This window comes from Gallus gallus, chromosome 2 (assembly GCF_016699485.2).
Source record: "Gallus gallus isolate bGalGal1 chromosome 2, bGalGal1.mat.broiler.GRCg7b, whole genome shotgun sequence".
In the NCBI taxonomy this organism is placed as follows: Eukaryota; Metazoa; Chordata; class Aves; order Galliformes; family Phasianidae; genus Gallus; species Gallus gallus.
This window is the reverse complement of record NC_052533.1, coordinates 112581684-112599304: the sequence shown is the minus strand read 5'-3', so window position 1 is coordinate 112599304 and position 17621 is coordinate 112581684. Positions and strand designations below refer to the sequence as shown.

Sequence of the window (17621 nt, the reverse complement as noted above, 5' to 3'; positions counted from 1 at the left end):
TGGACTTCACTATAAATCTTTCAGAAACACCTAAGAACTCATTGAATGTAAAAGCTATCGCACTGGATGCTTCTCCAAGGATTCGGGAGTGTTTTTAAAGAGATACCAACTGTGATAGCACAGATCTGCAACGCTTTTGCTGAAGGAGAATGAGCTATCGGTGGCTCTATCATTCGACTTCATTAAGTAGGGGATCTTTTACCTAAACTTAAGTGCAGTATATCCACTCAGTCTGCCAACCGCAATTAAGCAGTAATCATCAACTGAACCTACATTATACTCAACAGTACAACAAAAAAAATGATGATTTAGTCTGCACTGTAGGCTATACTTACTGTGGCCCAGAGAGAGAAAATGTATTCAGAAAAGAGTTTGCTCTCGTGTAAGGAAGGTGGATTTTTCAAGGTCGTAAGTGGGAAATACTCATTAATCAATATACAAAGATTGGTGCAAGAGGATATTTTTTTTCTTCCGTAAGTTTTCTGCTTCTCCTCTCACAATCACTTCACTACAGTTAGTTAGTTAGCCAAAATATACTGAAATACACAGGGAAAGCAAATGCCATTTGGAAAACAGGTTTCCATCCTTGCCTATGCCAAATCTCTCGAATGAATAAGTTAAACTTCTAAACGAGTTGCCTCATTTACACAACTTCCACAAAACTCACATTTATGACCAACTCCAAATGCTCCAACTCTGAGCAGAAGATGGTTTCATTTGAAAGAATACCAGAGGCTGGGATCTATCAAGCTTCAAAACCAGAACTTGACTTAGCCACTGACTCTAGACATGCTTCAAGATTTTGTTTTCAGCCTTCCACTGCGGAAAATGCTTGTATCTTAAAACAGAAGCCTCAACGTAAAATTAGTTTAATTCTGGATGACAGTTCATGTTACAGAAACCTAGAACTGGACTAAAACGTACCACAGATAGGAGTTTTAATTCTGTTCATTTGTAAACTACTTTGTAAATGCTCTTAATTACACCAAAGATCGAAGTAACAAACATTTTAAAAGAGAAATTACAAGCCATAAGGAAATCCAATATAAAAATCTAGAATTACACCAAAAAGCACATTTAATTGCATGCACAACTAATTATTGACTTCCTATCAGTTCACGCCCAGCAATCTGGTAATCGTGTAGGGCAAGTGACTGTCCAGGACAAGAATAGTTACGTACTATAGGGCTTATCACACGGCAGAACAAAGCAGCAGATTTTACATCTCTTGGTTTTTGAGAAAGGCCGAGGCCTTCGGATGGGACTTCAGTCCATGAAAATGCACGGTGTTTGTAAGGTTGCTGTTACTAGTATTGCCAGTTCTAAAAGTGCATCTGTTTTAACACAGAAATTGTGTTTTTCTTTCCAAGCAGGATTACCAAGATCACTACCTTAAATTATGCCCACAAATTCTTAAACTACCCGTATCATTTACCTTAAAGCCCCAAGTTGTCCATTCAAAAACACAAGAATTGGCCATAGTAATGTGTTGCTTGGTTTCTTTTTTACTCATTACTTGTTTTTTCAGAAGTTATTGCAAGTTCATATAACCTCTGTGTTACAGCAGTACCTAGCTGAATATTCAGATAAGTATCTTTTTTAAATATCTCTTTCCTTTACTATATATTAAGTGACAGGATTATTACGATAATTATTCTGCTCCGCCAGCTAAAAATGCTTAAGTAGTACCTTGGCTATTTCTTTTCTAGGTGTAAAAAGGGGGAAGGGGAAGAAGAGAGGAACAGCAGCTTTCTCAACCATGAGAAACCATGCCTATATAGGAACAAATTATCTGTGTCCTTTCACTAATCCTCACCTATCCCGTTAATAAGAAAATGAGGCTGAGTGATGGGCAAATGTAAATCAATTCACGCTCCAATCACATATGCCTGCTTGACTCATATCGATAATTATATGGGGGGAAAGGAGGCACGAGAAGCACTGTAGGATATTCAGCCTCCATGAACATTTCAAAATACTTTCTACTCCAAATTTCCAAAAGCTTGTTGTTTTAGTGACTCAGAAAAGCTCTGCGCCCCATTAAGATTCAGGGTACACCAAAAGGAACAAATGTGCATTTAAACCTATGAAAAAAGCAAGGAAAATTGACAATTTGTTGTCAAAGAGTCGGTGTTGATTTTATCCTACAACAAAGCCAACACTGGGATGCTGTTGCACCATCATGTAACTGCTCTGCAATCCTCTAATGCAGGAATATGAAACTTACAGCATGCGATTTCATACCACCCATTGCCACATACATCTTTTTGATTAAGAATGAGATGACACGCTAACACCACCAAACTTAGCAGGAAGACTTCTCTGTCCCACAGAAAGGTTCTCCTGCCTTTTAGTTTGATCCCTGATTCATAATTCGCCCTTATGAAGCTAAACTTCTGACATAGTTAAGAATAAAGCAACTGACCATCCAACTGCCTCAGCGATTCAGAGTTACAATTCAATGAGTAATTGCCACCCAGCTACTTTGTTAGGAACATACCCGACGGAGCACAGCCTACTAAAAGCTTGTTGCCAGCCCCAAAAGAGATTGCCCTATTGATGGCAGGAGCAAACAAAAGCCATACACGTGCCTTGAACAAGCACCACAGAAGCAGCAGCAGATACCTGCAATCCATAGCCTTGCTCATGCTATCAGATTAAGAGCGACTTCCTCCTCCCAGTGCCACTTTCAAAATCCCATGTGTGTGGGGGGATGGGGACGGGGAGGTGAGTGGAGGAAATGACAGCGCTGCAGCACCTCGTTTTGTTTATCAGCTATTCATAGACCATGACGAAATCTCCTTGAACTGTCATGTCATTTTTTTCTTATCAAATTTGCTTCTGCCACTTTTAAACAAGCCTGTAAGCAGCGTCTTCTAATAAATCAGCTCATAAAGGCCCTGATTCCACTTAAATGTGGGCAATGGGTGACTGATAGCTTGTGATCTTCCACTAGCAGGGCTGCACTGCACTAATGTGGAACAACCACGCAGCTTTCGGACAAACAAATTTCAGATTTCCCTTCTACTCATGAAGGTTGCTTAGGAGGAAGAGCTCAAAATGCATTGGTTTTTGGAGAGATACAAAAAAAACCCCATCAAGAACGCCCATCATTGCTTCCCCCATTAAACATCATCTCACAACCCACTGTTTCCAGTCGTGACTTGGCTGGATTCATTTCAACCCCTGTTACTTCAAATCGTGCTGTCAGCCTACATTCTGCCATCAGACGCCAGGTGCTTTGCTGGCATTATTTTAACCACAGAGCAACCCCATTCTAAAATTCTTTTAAGTTATTTCGTAAACCAAAAACCTGTACTGTATAGAATTTATTTCCTGCTTCCCCTCAACAAATCCAGCAGCCCTACAAGCACATTCATTTCAACTTCACTTAGCAATTAAACAAAACCAGCCAATGAGCGTATTTTATACATATAGCAGGCTACCTAGGAGCTGAAGGAGGTTTCATGAGAAAGCTTAAAAATTAACTTATCAAAGTACAACCATAACTCCTCAACACCTGGAATGAGCACAAGCCCTTCATGACACCTGTGTCCTTGGCAGGAAGAGCCAGAAGAATTCTATAAGCCCTCTCTAAAAATTCCACTTCTTTGTTAACTTCTGTGAACTCACAGTTGCCACCTCGCAGGGCATCCATTTTGAACCAACTGCTCCTTCTCCACAAAATCACTGAGTCCACCTTCATGCATAAGCAGTCCCAAACAGCTCATGATCTCTGCAGAACCGACTTTTTTCCATTACTTCAGAGCAAAACTCCCAACATTCCGTTGCTTATGCAGAAATACTGCATGCATATCTATTGGAAACCACTTTGGAAGTCGAAGTAACTTTCAAGATAGCCTTTTCTCTAACAGAAATTATCACACAAAACACAAACGAACAGTAAATGCTCATAACTTCATGTTTTTGGTTTGATCCTACAACTTCTCAAGTGGATGTCAGCTAAGCAAAGCAGCATAATCCTCAAAGGCCTCCACAAAGAAGATATTCTTTCTGCAAACTTTTCTTGAATGCAGCAGTCACATCCACACACGAATAAACTCTTACTGTTCCACCACAGCTTCAAGCACCAAAGGTTTTTATACAGAGTGGTACTGTAACATGTCGCATACTATGATAAAACAGAGAGACCTCAGTGCTAAACAATTAAATACTATACTACACTAGAGGTTTTCACATAGGAAGCAAAGAAGAAGAAAAATCAAAGTTATGGGTCCCATGATAACTACAGCTAGATTGTAATGCTGTTTTATACTGCATATTTGGACAAATGCATCAATTTACAATTGATGGGGAATTATCAAAGGACACAGTCACATACTTTGTCTCATTCTTAAATCCATGGCATTCAATTCAGGTTTCCATGCTACTTGTACAGGCTGGCAAGGTAACCGATTTGCTGGCAAGAACAAAACGGTTATAAAAACAAATTGAACAACCATACTTCTCCAACACTTCTCTGAAGTTATGGTGAAGCACACAGTGCTACGCTGTTGCATTTTAACAAGATTATGGACTATTTCAACATCCAACAAATTACATTACATTCACATCTGTCCACGTCACATTTGACTTGACTATAGCATAACAGCTACTGCTAACGAAGTTCATTAAATACACTTAAGCTTAACATTTCTAAAAAGCAGCAACCACCAAAATATATTATTGGAGGGCTTACTTTGAAAAAATAAGTATGAAAAATGAGGAAGCTTGGTAAGAGAACCAAAATGAGACACTTGGACAAAATGGTTGCAAAGGACAGACAAAAAATAGAGCAGAAAAAAAACCCGGAGCAAAAAAAATTCAAAGGTAAACCAGAAGCAGGGGAAATTAACACAAGAAATAACATCCTTCACGAAGAGAGAATTAATAAAGAAAAGAACTAGCAAGTAAAAATGTAAACAAAAAGCACGCGTGCAAAAGGGCAAAGCAATAAGAGATCATTTCACACAGCCCACATACATGAGGCCTCCTAGAAAACCCACTGGGCTAACACACAGCCATGATATAAAATACTCTAAGAAAACAAAGGGGTTTTTTTGCACTCACTGTCACTGGAGGAGCCAAGGGAAGCTTTTCTTGGAATTTCTCCTCGCAGAAAGCCTCAGAGGTAGTTTTGGGTCAAGCTAAAGCAAACAGTAACAAGTTCCCAAAACAAGATGGTACTCAGCCAAGAGTTCTGACAAGCTCAAGGATAAAACAGCTTATCTATTCACCATACCATTGGTGTCAAATACTGCCTTCATGTCCTGAAAGGCAGTCACACATTCAGGCTGTTAAGAACCGCTTGCCAGCGAGTCCAGCTTCTCAGTGGGGTGAATATGGAGAAGACGCAAGAAGCAACTTCCATGGGAACATGGATAAATACAGACCGCAGAAGCGATGTTGGTGCCCTCCTATAGAAAAGCCCTGTGCTACTACTACATACTAATTCTTTGAAGCAATTGATAAGAGGTCGAAGTCTGAGCTGACTTGTATGTTCAAAATATATCTCAACTTCTGACCAAAGGTCCTCCGCCACAGGTTCTTAAACTACATCACAACTGCAAAAGAGGGAAGGTGTGCACATGGGTAAGCAGGCAGCTCTAAACAGGAGAAAAGTGTTAGGAAAGGTCAGCTGAGCATTCTCAGGTCTACGACAAGACTTGTGTTGTTTAGCAAACACGTAAATGATCAACAGGAGGCGAGCCTTAAAGTAACTTTGCTGGTAACAGCAAAGAGTTCATGTTGCTAAAAGTGAAAATCAAAAGCAGGAAGTGGCAGATCATCATACCCAGCAAAGGTGAAAGAAAATGGTGATGAGAGTCAGCGTGGGTAAACAGAATGCTACACACCTGAAAAAAAGCAGCCTGACTGCTTCACGTACATCTTCCTGAGCTTTGGCTCCACTGCCTCATTCTCAAGGAGATTTGGGGGCTAGAAGAGATGGATCTAGGAAGGCACCATCTGTCAACAGACTAAGCTGTACTCTAAGAATACTAAATGCTATGAGTAGTCCAGGAAAAATAAGAATAAAAATAGAAATAAACAACTGTAGCAGAGTTGGTCGTTGAAGTTGCTGCACAAGTCTGTGGAATACCCATATCCTCCTGCAGGTCCACTTCAGGAGTAAAATGCCTGAAGGACCACAGTAGAGTGATGGGCACTGAATACCCTCCAGAGCCTCCAGCCCACATAAAGGACAACTGAGGAGAGAACCAGAGAGAGCCTACAGAACCACCAGCAGCACAGGCAGGTAAGTAGGGAGCCATTGTTCCCTCTGACTTAACAAGGAAACTGGAGAACATCAAACAAAACTAGCAGGTGGTAGGTTCAAAATAAAACAAATAAAAGGAAACAGTTCTTCATACAATGTGTACTTAAGCTGCAGAATTCATTGCCGCAGTCCCAATGGAAGCTAAGAGTTTACATAGACTGAGAAAGGACCGGACAAATTCATGCAAGAAAAATTCATTGAGTGTTACCCATCACTTTTTCCAAGGAAATTCTGAGCTGCAAAGTTGCAGAGGGTGAGGAGCTCACTGTGCTCCTGGACAGCCTCCACCAGGGCACTGCCAGGCAGGGCTGGGGATAATGCAGATCCATGGGGCGGCCACTCTGCCACTAAAAGAGCAAGACTGTAACACAACTAACGTAGCTCTTGACAAACATGCCACTTCGGTAATACGCAACTTTCAGTATATCATTTTGCTTTCCTCACGCAAAGAAACTGCATTTCAGTGCCTGTTGTCACCACCTAAGTGTGATCACAACGTTTGGGAGCACACAGCGGGAATGAGACAAGGACACCCAAAATAATGAGTATCAGACTATGCTGAAATGCTACCATTTCTTCTTTGCATTAAAGACTATTCCAATAAGAAAAAAAAGAATCAAAGCAAGTGCTAAGAAAAATTAAAATGTTCACACTTTTTTCCTGTTTTAAACAGCAGCTGGAAGAGATAATATCAAGTCAAAGCACTGGCTTGAAGTTTTACTACCCTTATAAAAAGGTACTTAAAATAAGTACAACATATTTAGGTTAAGCACTTAAAGGAATTACTGGAAGACTGAATTCAATCTTCAGCTCCAAGCCACGAGTCATTGTGCAACACCTTAGCTGCTGAAAACAAAACCTGTTACCTATTAAGCAGGAACTGTGCTCACCGTTCTAAACCTGCGACGTGGATTTTCCCCTCAAGAAGTGCAGAAGATGCAGCCATCGCTGCAACAAGCCCTTAAGGGCCGTGCCTCTCCACAGCTTCCAGCCTTTGCCACTGCAGGAAGAAGTGCAGCAGTGTGTGCCCCATACAGAATAACAAGCCTTCTGCTAAGCCTCCACCCAACACGAGGCAGCACGAGCCAGTGGTTGATTTTTCCAAGGCTCATAATAAACAAGGGTTTCACAAGTACGTGAAAAGTGACCATAAGCCCCATATTCAGATCACACCCAACACGCAGATGCTCAAAGAGATTGGTTGATTTCTGTTTGGTTTAGTCAAGGCTTGACTTGAGATGGAAGAAAAGCCTCACAGAAAACATGAGACAAAATGGCTAATAACATAGTGTGTGATAGAAGCCACACTCCTTCCACTTCTAAACTTTACAATGGATTTCCAAAAGTGCTCAATACAAGACCAGCTCTGCTCTTAAGGATAGTCTTCACCTGCCTCACAAGAGCAGCATCAAGATAAAATTAACACTGTGTAAATAACCACAATCACGTGATGAGAGCTGGTGCGTACACAGCAACTATTACCAAGCCCAGCATGACAGACCTCGAAAGGCATCACTACAAGCCCAACATACCTGTCGGGAGCAGCACTGGAGTCCCTGGCTCACAGCTGCCTGCAGAGCCCACCAGCACTAAATGCAAGGAAAAGAAGAAAAGCCACCCAAGCATCCGCAGGGGCAAGTGCTGAGCAGGTATGTTGCCACATCTGGCAAAGAGTGTCAAATTCACTCATTAGAAATGAATGTACTTGTACCCGGAGCACGGAAGAACCATATCCTCATAACTCCCCCAGCCTTAAATAAGTCCCATGCTGCTGCACAGACCATACAGCAGCAACATCCATCCACTGTCAGCATCAGCGAGTAGGAAAATACCGCCTCCTCCGTTTCTGGGGCTTTTTGAGGCTACATGGTTCTTCAGTTCCTCTTAAGCACTTCCTGTAGCAATGCCCACCACTCCAGACACCTCCAAATTTAATCCACTGGAATAAGCAGCCTTTAAATTAAGGTGTTATAAGGTCATATAGCAAGCAAGATGATCGGATTAAAGAGGAAGTGGAGTTAAGTTAATACCGAGTCACTATTTTAAGTTCTGCGTTCAGGACAACAGCATGATAGCTTTTCAAGTGTAACCCAGCCCTCAAGCAGGAAGGCTAAGAACTGTCCTACTGGGGAAAAAAAAATGTATCTTTTTTAAATCTGAACATGAAATGCGGGACAAAAATTCATCAGACAGACAAAACCTGGTCCCAGAGACAGATGTTTTACAGCTGTGCTTTGGGCTTCCTGAAGCCCATTAGAGCTAGCACATGCAACTCCTAAAGTAAACAAGCTGCTTTTAGTAACTACAGTATTTGCCCTGAACACACACAACGTGAGTCAGAACCGCCACTCCTCAGAGCTTTCCCCAAAAGCAGTGTGCAGCATCCTGAGGTCGCAGCTTGCAAGTCCCCTCTGCTGCTCTCCTGCCATCCCCACAGCTCCTGAAGGGGCTTTCAGGTTTAAAATGTGCAAAAAGGATCCATCTACAAGGCACCACATTTCTTCCTATGGAGTAATATGGTAAGCGTTCTCCTTCCACTAAAGCACACCCAGTTGTCTGTATTTTGAGAAAAATGGAAAGGAGAATCCACTCTTTCACCTGAGTGGTACCTCTCCGTCATACAGCAGGCAGTTTACACAAATAACTGCAAAAGAACCGTGGCTCTTCAGAAGCAAACAGCTTCTCCTCATGTATTCCTGCTGCTCTGAAAGTCACTTAAAGTTGTTAGGAAGCCCGAGCATGAGCTCCTGAGACAGAGCTGCCCACTTTCTGGGATATGCCCGCTCCCCATGAGAGCTATGCAACGTCAAATGCCCGTTTGTCCCCCCAAAGGGCAGCAGAAGCACTGTGAAACAAGTACCCAAGCAGCACACTATTTTACTCACAATATATTTTTCACCCATTTCAAACAACTAAGAGCAATGCGATTGCAATTAATCACATGTTCACTTCACTGTGGGAAAGCTTCAGATCACCATCAGAACAGCACAGTCTTTGCCATCTCTGAAGACCAAGAAATCTCACACTACCTCAAACCAGTGTAAGAACAGTCCAGGTACTTGGGAGAACGTTCCGAGTAACCAAACCTTCTGAGTTCAACATTGATTTGATAAAATCTGAGACATACAATTTGGCTCCGGAGGTTTATGAACCTAATGGAGAACTTCAAGCTTGCCACAGAGAATCACACGCACACAAAAACAACACCAAATGAGAACACACAGAACAATGCACTTTCTTCTGAATCAAGTGTTTTGAAGATGAAATGCTCCAAGCGAGAGATCTCCAACGAGCCGTTTATACCTCAGTAAATCTCCTCGGCTTTTGTTCTTCTACCTCAAAAGGAAAATTGACTTCTGGACAGTAGTTTATTAATTCTAACAAACGGTTTAGAGCGCGCAGTCCATACCATTGCTAGAATAAACAAATTTCAATATCCGTTTGAACTCAAGCCAGCACATTTTCCTTTCGGTGTCCTTTGCTTCGCAAATGATTATTCCATCACTGTTACGCCCAGGAAGGTTCCCAGGCAACTGATCCATCCACTTGCTCACTGCCACCAAAATGAAAAGATGAAAAGGGCTTGCTGCTCTCCAAGCCACGGGCCCCCCTCGTCCTTAGTACCAGCTCTGGTGTTCATCAGATCCTTTTATGAGCCAGTTTGATTCATTACAACAGCAAACTGCTCTCCATTTTCCTGGGTTATTTTTCTGCCATTTCAGTGAGCTAAAGTGGTTCCCAGAAGGACCTGACGAGCGCAGCTGCTATAGAGCTGGGCGCCTGGGAAGAAGGGTGCAGGGGGACAAAGGCAGAGTGGAAACTTCTCCTCGCAGAACAATGTCCTGCTAAATTAGCTCACTGCGTTCCCCAACTCACACCCTGACTTATACGCGATTAGATGGACCGCAAGGCGACACTCAATACCTCCCAGCTGTCCTAAGAGCTACCAAATAATTCATTGTACAAGAACTATAATATATATATTCCCTATACAGGTTTACATACAACGCTCCAGCAGAAAAAAATGTGCTCTCACAGAGATAAAAGATGAGGATGAGCATAACTCAGAGGAGAAATGGTGAAGAAAGCTGTGGAGATTCAACTCCAGTTTTAAAAAAAGCCACTGGAAAGTGACCAACAATCTCAAAAAAGACAGAGAAAAGCTACAAGAATTTTTCGTAAGGAGAAAACAGCGAGAACTTGGTCTTTTCTTCAGGGGCTGCCACCAGGACCCAAGCAAACCTGTTACAGAAGGCTGGCATCCCTGTTTCCTTAAAATCCTGGGGGGAAAAAAAGCCTTGAGAGAGGCAGTCCAGCCAACAAGGTGTTCCACTACATGCCACCAAGTTTTCGGAGCAGTCAACCCACAGGAAGAAGCACTGATCTCCTTTCCGTGCCTGCCTTGCCCGTGCCGTACATTCATCAGTCACAGCACCCCAACCCCACACCAACCTCAGCAGGGACGAGGGGTTGGCCACTCCATCCAGAGAGGCAGGCAGCCCGGTCTTATTTCCTCAGAGGCAGAGTGTGGTGAAAGGAGAAAAATGCCCCAGGAAAAGGGATTAGAACATCCCTGCTGTGGTAGGGGAGTTTCTTCTGAGAAGAGAGGTGGGAGCAGCACCCTCCATCTGCCATCTTTGGGAGCTGAGGTGGTCGTTTTCAGTACCCCAAAGCCAAGCAATCGTTTGGTGGTGGCTGCAGGGAGAGCGCGGACACGAGGCGTCCGCTTATTTCCTTGAGAAGGAGTCGTTTCAGAACTCGGTCACCTTAAACACAGCACTTCTTTAAACCTAACCATGATTAAGTGAAAAGGCACAAACCACTTCCCCCCCTTCCACTTTTCTTTTCTTAAGCTTCAATGCAACATCTCACATGCGTGACTTCTAAGACAGTCATCTGCTACACCAACGATCAGAGCCAGGCTGGGAACTGCTCCTGCACTGCCCTCAACCCATTCTGCCAAACATCTCGTTTTCCCCTGCACAGCTGCCACAAAGCTGACTGAAATAAGGTAGGTGCAATCCCTAAGAGCTGCTTGGGGCTGACCATTGCTGCAGAACTGTAGTACAGCTGAAGGGCAAGTGAAGGTGATGCCAGTTTTCCAGTAACCTCCCTGAAGATAGGATGGAATTAGGGAATTGCATGGCCGCCTGTTCTTACTTCTGTACAAACAAACGGCCCACAACAAAGCACACCTCTGCAGAGATCACTTCCCCCTTGCTTGAGGCTGAAGCCTGCTTGTTCACTTCCCCTCCCAAGAAAGGATGATGAAAGCAGGGATGAGTAAGGCTGCACCCCATTCACAGAGCTAAGCAAATGCAAAGCGTGGCAGACACCTCATAACAGCACCGATAAATACAGTGAATTACTTAGCAGGTCTTTCCCAGACTTACCTCCTCAGGCATGTAAGAAGCCCCTATTTAACTCACTTCCTGAATGATTCCTTCCTAAATCAAGAGATTAAATTGCTTGCTGTAAGCTCTCAGTTTAATTCTTCATGGTTAGAACAACTCAAGGCAAGAATTACACTGTAACAGGAGTCCCCTCACTGGAGCTCAAGGGACCTCTGCGCTCAGGTAAGTGGTGGCTCAAATGGCACGGCCTGCGCTGAGGCCATCCTGTCATACCTCCCTGTGACCTCTACCAGAAATCTGGACCTGAACTGTTCCCAGGAGCTCGCAGCACAGCCCAAGCACCTCCCAAGTCTACAACCAGAGACAAGGACCTGTCTGCCTTCTGCCTGGCAGCAAACAGCAGCATCAACAAGCAGCTGCTGCAGACCCAAGGTAACAGAACTCAGAGCACAGCCTCAAAAAGCCACAGGACTTGCACCTAGATGTGTGAAGGCGGTCCATCAGAACATCAGCTAACACCTTGCTTCAACCTAATAACCAGAGTTACGGAGCTATTTCTGATCCCATATAAACACCATACATGCAAATATGAAACTAAAAGACTCGGGTTACCAGGAACACCGGATTTCTGGACTTGAGAGATGCTCTCCTATCCAGTAATACATAGGTACAAGGTTCTGAAAACCAGCACACCCCAACTACTCATTAAGATGCATCCCTGAAACTTACCAGTCTCTCACCTACACGCAATGCCATCTCAGCCTTATCAGAGCGTTTTTTGAACATCTGTTAGCCTCACCATTACCTTCCTTTCCTTAATCCTCCTTGTATCGAGCATTAAAAACAAAGTCAGATATCCTTTCAGGTTGTCTTATTTCCAACTCTAAGATTAAATACTAAACTGCTGCTCTCTACAGTCCAAGCTGACAAGTAGCATTTCAGCCTTGGATTTCTATCTCAGCAGCTCTCTAAGCAAGGAATATGCTGATACAGTACGTCACCACCGGCACGGCCTCCCCGCTCACCAGCCCACACAAGTTGTCAGAGCTGAAATCCTGAACTGAGTTTCCCGTTCCTGTCCCGCAGGGGTTTGTTCCACATCCCACCGGGACAGCACTGCCCCAACGCTTTCTCTGAGGAAAACCTTTTCTCCTCTTTTTCTCCTGACTCTGATCTCTGAACTTCTAAAATTACAGATTTCCTTCTGTTTCCCTTCAGTTCTCTCTTAAAGAACGACCACTGCTCCTCAGCACCTAGAACCTACATATTTAGCAAATGCTGATCACTCTCCGAAAAATCAACCTATAGGCTTCCTATACAGAGATTCAGGACAAAAATGTGCCTTTACTAAGTCTCGACTTGCTCCAGGTTCAGATCTACTTTACACCATCGCAGTCTCTGCACTCCAAATGTCCCGTGCTGCTCTGAGCAGTGCCCAGCCCCCTGTGCTCCTCCACACACTCCAGGTTTCACTATTTGGATGGGGTTAGCCTATAGCTTTGGGGTTATCTGGCACACAGAACGGGTGAGAGGATCAGGCTTCTCACCCACACACATCCCACATCATGGAGCAAGAACACACCTTACAGCTGCTGGTAACTACTGAACAACGCAAGAAAGCAGTTTCCACAAACACAAAAGCTGAAGTGACAGAACTACACGGGGCTTCGAGCAGCTCCCCAGCTCCTTCCATATTGGCAGCAGCATCCCCTGCACTGCGGGCAAAGAGCAGCCCTATTAGAGCTGAAATGCTGTTTATTCTGCAATGTGTCCTAATAATCTGGAGCTAGCAAGGAAAACGCAACTCTGCTAAGCAAACAAAGAGCAACATCAGTTGGAAAGAAGATTAAAAAGGAGGTAGGAAAGGCACAGGCTGAAAACGTCTATGGGAAAGCTGAGGACAAATAGGGGGAAGAAACACGAAGAAATAACATTTATATTTCAGAGCAAGACTGACTTTCCCACTTAAAAGAAATGATGCTTTGTGCATCTGATGTGCACCTCCACAAAGTGCTTTCAGAAGAGAGGCTGACTTGGTAGATAGAAATCAGGACAAACAGCAGGGTGGGCCTGCAAAATCACAAAGAAGAAATTCTGAAGCCAGCGACCTGTTGAAGTTACAGCAGCAAGCAGAAAGCTCAAGCAAAGAGCTTAAGTGGTTCAAAGTCATTAAAATTAAGGTGCTTCTGAAACCATTTGGTGCGGGACCTTCCAGCATGCTGCCTGCTGCCCAGGCAGGCAAAGCCACCATGCTGCAATGACCAAGGGGAACCCAAGCAGAACAACCTCTAGAATCAGGCCTTGCAACGTGAAATTTAATTTTCCTCCCAGAACCATCAGGAAAAAGGCAGACACGTTGGCTGCAATGACTTTTTCCACACAACTGATTCCCCCAATTTATTTATTCCCCGCCGTTCCCCTCAAGGCCCTCTCGTCACAGCAGCTGCCCATGGCACAGGCAGGTTGCAGGCAGCCTGGTGGAAGCCCAGCAGCACCACACCCCACTGCTATATAGGTCACCACAGAGCCCTGTGCCACGCCAGCCAGGCCTCCCGGTTAGCTCCTATATGCCAATAAGCCTGCAACGTCACGTGCTATGGCACCACGCTCACGTGGAGGCTTATGTGGCAATTAGCAATCTTCTGCAGAGTTTAACTTTGAGATTAGGATGGTTACATTGAGCAGTATCACTTCGTGCTCCTCAGGCCAGAGCTGCCCCAGCAGCAGGGCACGCGGAGCGGCGGTCGCTGCACAGGAGGGCCTGGCAGCACAGAGCAGGCCGGGCTCCTCTGAGGTGCGTGTTAACATCTCCGAAAAGTCACAACGTTGGAAGCTAGCAGCTAATCAGCTTTTGTATACTTAAGAATATCCTTAAGAGCTTTGTTGTCATATTCAGGCGCTCGGAATGTGTCCTTCAGGTCACAGAGGCTTTCTTTTTTTTTCTTCTAACACGTCTTCCGATTTCGTCTTCCAAGTATTTTTAATGCTGAACTACGGGGTGGTATCTCCACAGCCGCTGCCCTCAGCGAAGCCACGGAGAGCAGTCCCAGACATGGGAAGGAACCAACGGGGGGAACTCTTTGTCAGCATCCCAGCAGAATCCCAATAACAACGTGGGATGTTTCTGCACACCGTGCCTTACTCTGTGCTCTGAAAGAGTTCTAAAATGATCATAATAACTGCACTGGAGTTTTCCTCTGCCTTTTCATTCATACACAAACAATACCCCAGACTTCCCTCCATCAAAGCCCAGCGGGCTGTAACCGAGCAAACAACCCGTTTGCATAAATAGGGAACGATGGGAAGGGAGGAAGTTAATGTCTGTCCTAACAACTAAGCTAAATCGATGCAGTACATTAATATAACAACTTTCCTACCAAAAAAAGTGAGATCTAAAGCTTATTCTGCGCACAAAGGACTCATTTGTAAGAAAAGATGGTTTAATTGCTTACCAAAATTTGCTAGTTTCTCATGCAGACAAGGAACGTGAAAATAAGACACAGGTATTTATAATCCTTATGGGCACCAGCAAGCCAGACCCCAACCCAGGTGCTCAGCAACCTGCTTACCCCAGACACACAAAGGGGTCAGGATTAGGGAAGCAGGGAGTACCAAGCAGGTGCCAGCAGCCTGGTCCAAATAACGCCAGATTCCCCATGGCCAACACCACCCAGCAGGCCCTTAAAGCCTTCCAACCAAGGATTAATATCAAAATAAGATGAAGAGGAAACAAGGGGCGGAGATAAGGCACGCAATTTAAGGTGACGCACGTGTTTATTTCTGCCCTCTTCCTTCCCAGCTCCTTTTCCCCCTCCTCCCAGCTGAGCGACCTTTACGCACCACGCCATACGCTGGAAACCAAACAAAACCAAGCAGCCAGATGCTCCAGGATGCTCAGGATATGGCAATCTGCAGAGCCTCAGCACAAGGTTTTAAGAAGCACTGGAAAACCTGCAAAGTTTCTGCAACTTGGGCCTCGCATCTCAGCAGAAAAAAAAATAAAATCACATCTAGAGGTTCTGTTTGTCCTTGCTTTAAAGCCGTGCTGCTCCCTGGCACCAAGGCCCACCTCCAGATATAGGGTCATGCCCTGGTGCAGCACCTGGGCAAAGCTTCTCCCACCTTGGGCTTGTGCCACCCTCATTGGCACTCCGCTCATTCCACATGTCACCAAGCCCCAGTATTATCTGAATGTTAATGAGAAATACCACAGACATTAATCAAAAGCTTCTCAGTGCCCAACAGTAAACAGCTCTCCAAAGCAGCCCCGGCTGAGCCCTCTACACGGAGCTGGAACTCTGCGATGCTCCTGGAACCTGGACCCCCCCGGCGTCCACATCGACCACATTCAGAGAAGATGCTACAGCACCCACCTCCCACCAGCGTGCCCAGTTCTGAGCGCTGGGTGCTGCTCTATCCCGTTCTGGCCAATATTTTTACAACACCGCATCCTTAAAAATTATGACTTTCCCCAAAAGGGCTGCGTGACCTTCAGTCACCATCACAACTTCCCTTAATTATGAAAGAAGCGATGAAACCATTGCAGACTTGAGCAAGTTTGAAAAGCCCAGCCAGAACTGACAAGAATAAAAGAAATATCATGATGCTGCCAAATATTTAGTGAGATATTAGGTCCAATACGATTATCCAGTTAGTATCAGAGAAGCGCTAATTCAGTTAAACTCACAATCACGAGCATTTAACACTCCGCCGTGCAGCTTTCGAAATGATCTTTTATCTATTTCTTATTGAAAGAAACAAGCTTAAAAATCCTGGAAATAAGTCCGTTAGGTTAAGAGAAGAGCAGGACAGACGCAGTGCCAGGCTCTGGCATTCTACAGTGCTCCCACGGGGGAGATTTTGTTTTGTGCAACTGTTCCAAACTTCCAAGGGTGCCCAATACGGAACACAACGACTTCTCCCAGGCGGTCGTGGGTTTCTCCTGGAGGAGAAGTGCTCACGGACACCACACAGCCGTAACCCCAGCAAGAGGGAACGGGCAGCGCTCCCACTTCCAGCAGCCGGAGATGGGAAAGTGTTGAGCACGTCATTGTTCTCATCACCTGTTACGGACCCCAGGAACAAACGGTGGACGTCCTCCAGACCCCGTCTGATGTTAGAAGGCATCATGAGAATTTTTCCACCGCTGTTACAGGGGCAGAGCCCTCGAAGCAGCCCCCTGACAACGCGAGCGCTGCCAGGTCTGTCAGCAACCCCGGTGCCTAGCAGGGGCTGTAAGCACAGCACCACGATTTTTTGTTCGTTCTTTCTTTTCAAATTACCAAAAAAAAGCACAAAAGATGCGCTGGAAACTTTCGGGACAGAGCAGGAGAGCTGTGAAGTTGCTCCCCGTGCAGCGCCCGGCAATGGAGGGAGCTGTGCAGGCGTGCCCCCAGCACCCGGCCACATTTAGCTTTCAGCCTTTTTATTATCACTGTCAATGAATGGGCCCCAGTCAAATTAAAGCTGCCATTTTAGGTTAAAGACTGGAGAGCCTCTGTTGTGCAACAGCGAGACAAAAACACTCCGAGCGACAGATGCGGCATTCTCATTGGGAAAAGACGGATTTCAACTTTCATTAAAAAGAATAATAATAATAATAATAATAATTACGGATCATGCTTTTAGTATGAATTATATATTGATACTCACACATTACCGCAAACTAACGGGATTTATAATTGGGGGAAATCAGCTCCCCGTGCTGCTAAGGTCATAGTCATTAAGATTTTTTTGCCGTCGTTAGAATGGATGATCTGTGAGGAAATGAACAGAAACATGTTTTGTTCAACTTGTTTGTGCCTCGCCAGTCCCGTATAGCACGAGAGAGAGAAAAATAAGGGGGGCGGGGGGAGGAGAGGGGGGGAGGCGAACACATTCTCCCGAAAGCCATCTTCCGTATAAACACAGCCCCGCCGCCACGGGAGCAACAAAAACCGGGGCGCGCATCGGCACGGAAACAAAGTTATCGCGCTGAGGTTACGCCGATA

At 44.7% G+C, this 17621-nt stretch overlaps 1 protein-coding gene across 9 annotated transcripts in view; it reads right to left on the bottom strand.

The window, feature by feature from the left end:
• The window catches only part of CHD7 (chromodomain helicase DNA binding protein 7), a 129873-nt gene that overhangs the window by 109098 nt on the left and 3154 nt on the right, over positions 1 to 17621 (bottom strand). For 6 of the 9 annotated variants that reach the window (XM_046925604.1, NM_001077586.4, XM_046925587.1 and 3 more), the window contains exon 2: positions 17284 to 17387. The exons of 2 other annotated variants lie outside the window; for them this stretch is intronic. The gene's annotated coding sequence lies outside the window, so the exon portion shown is untranslated. Of the gene's footprint in view, positions 1 to 3520; positions 15044 to 17283; positions 17388 to 17621 lie in introns of those variants that run through there. One more of the 9 variants, XM_046925616.1, reaches the window with a different exon arrangement.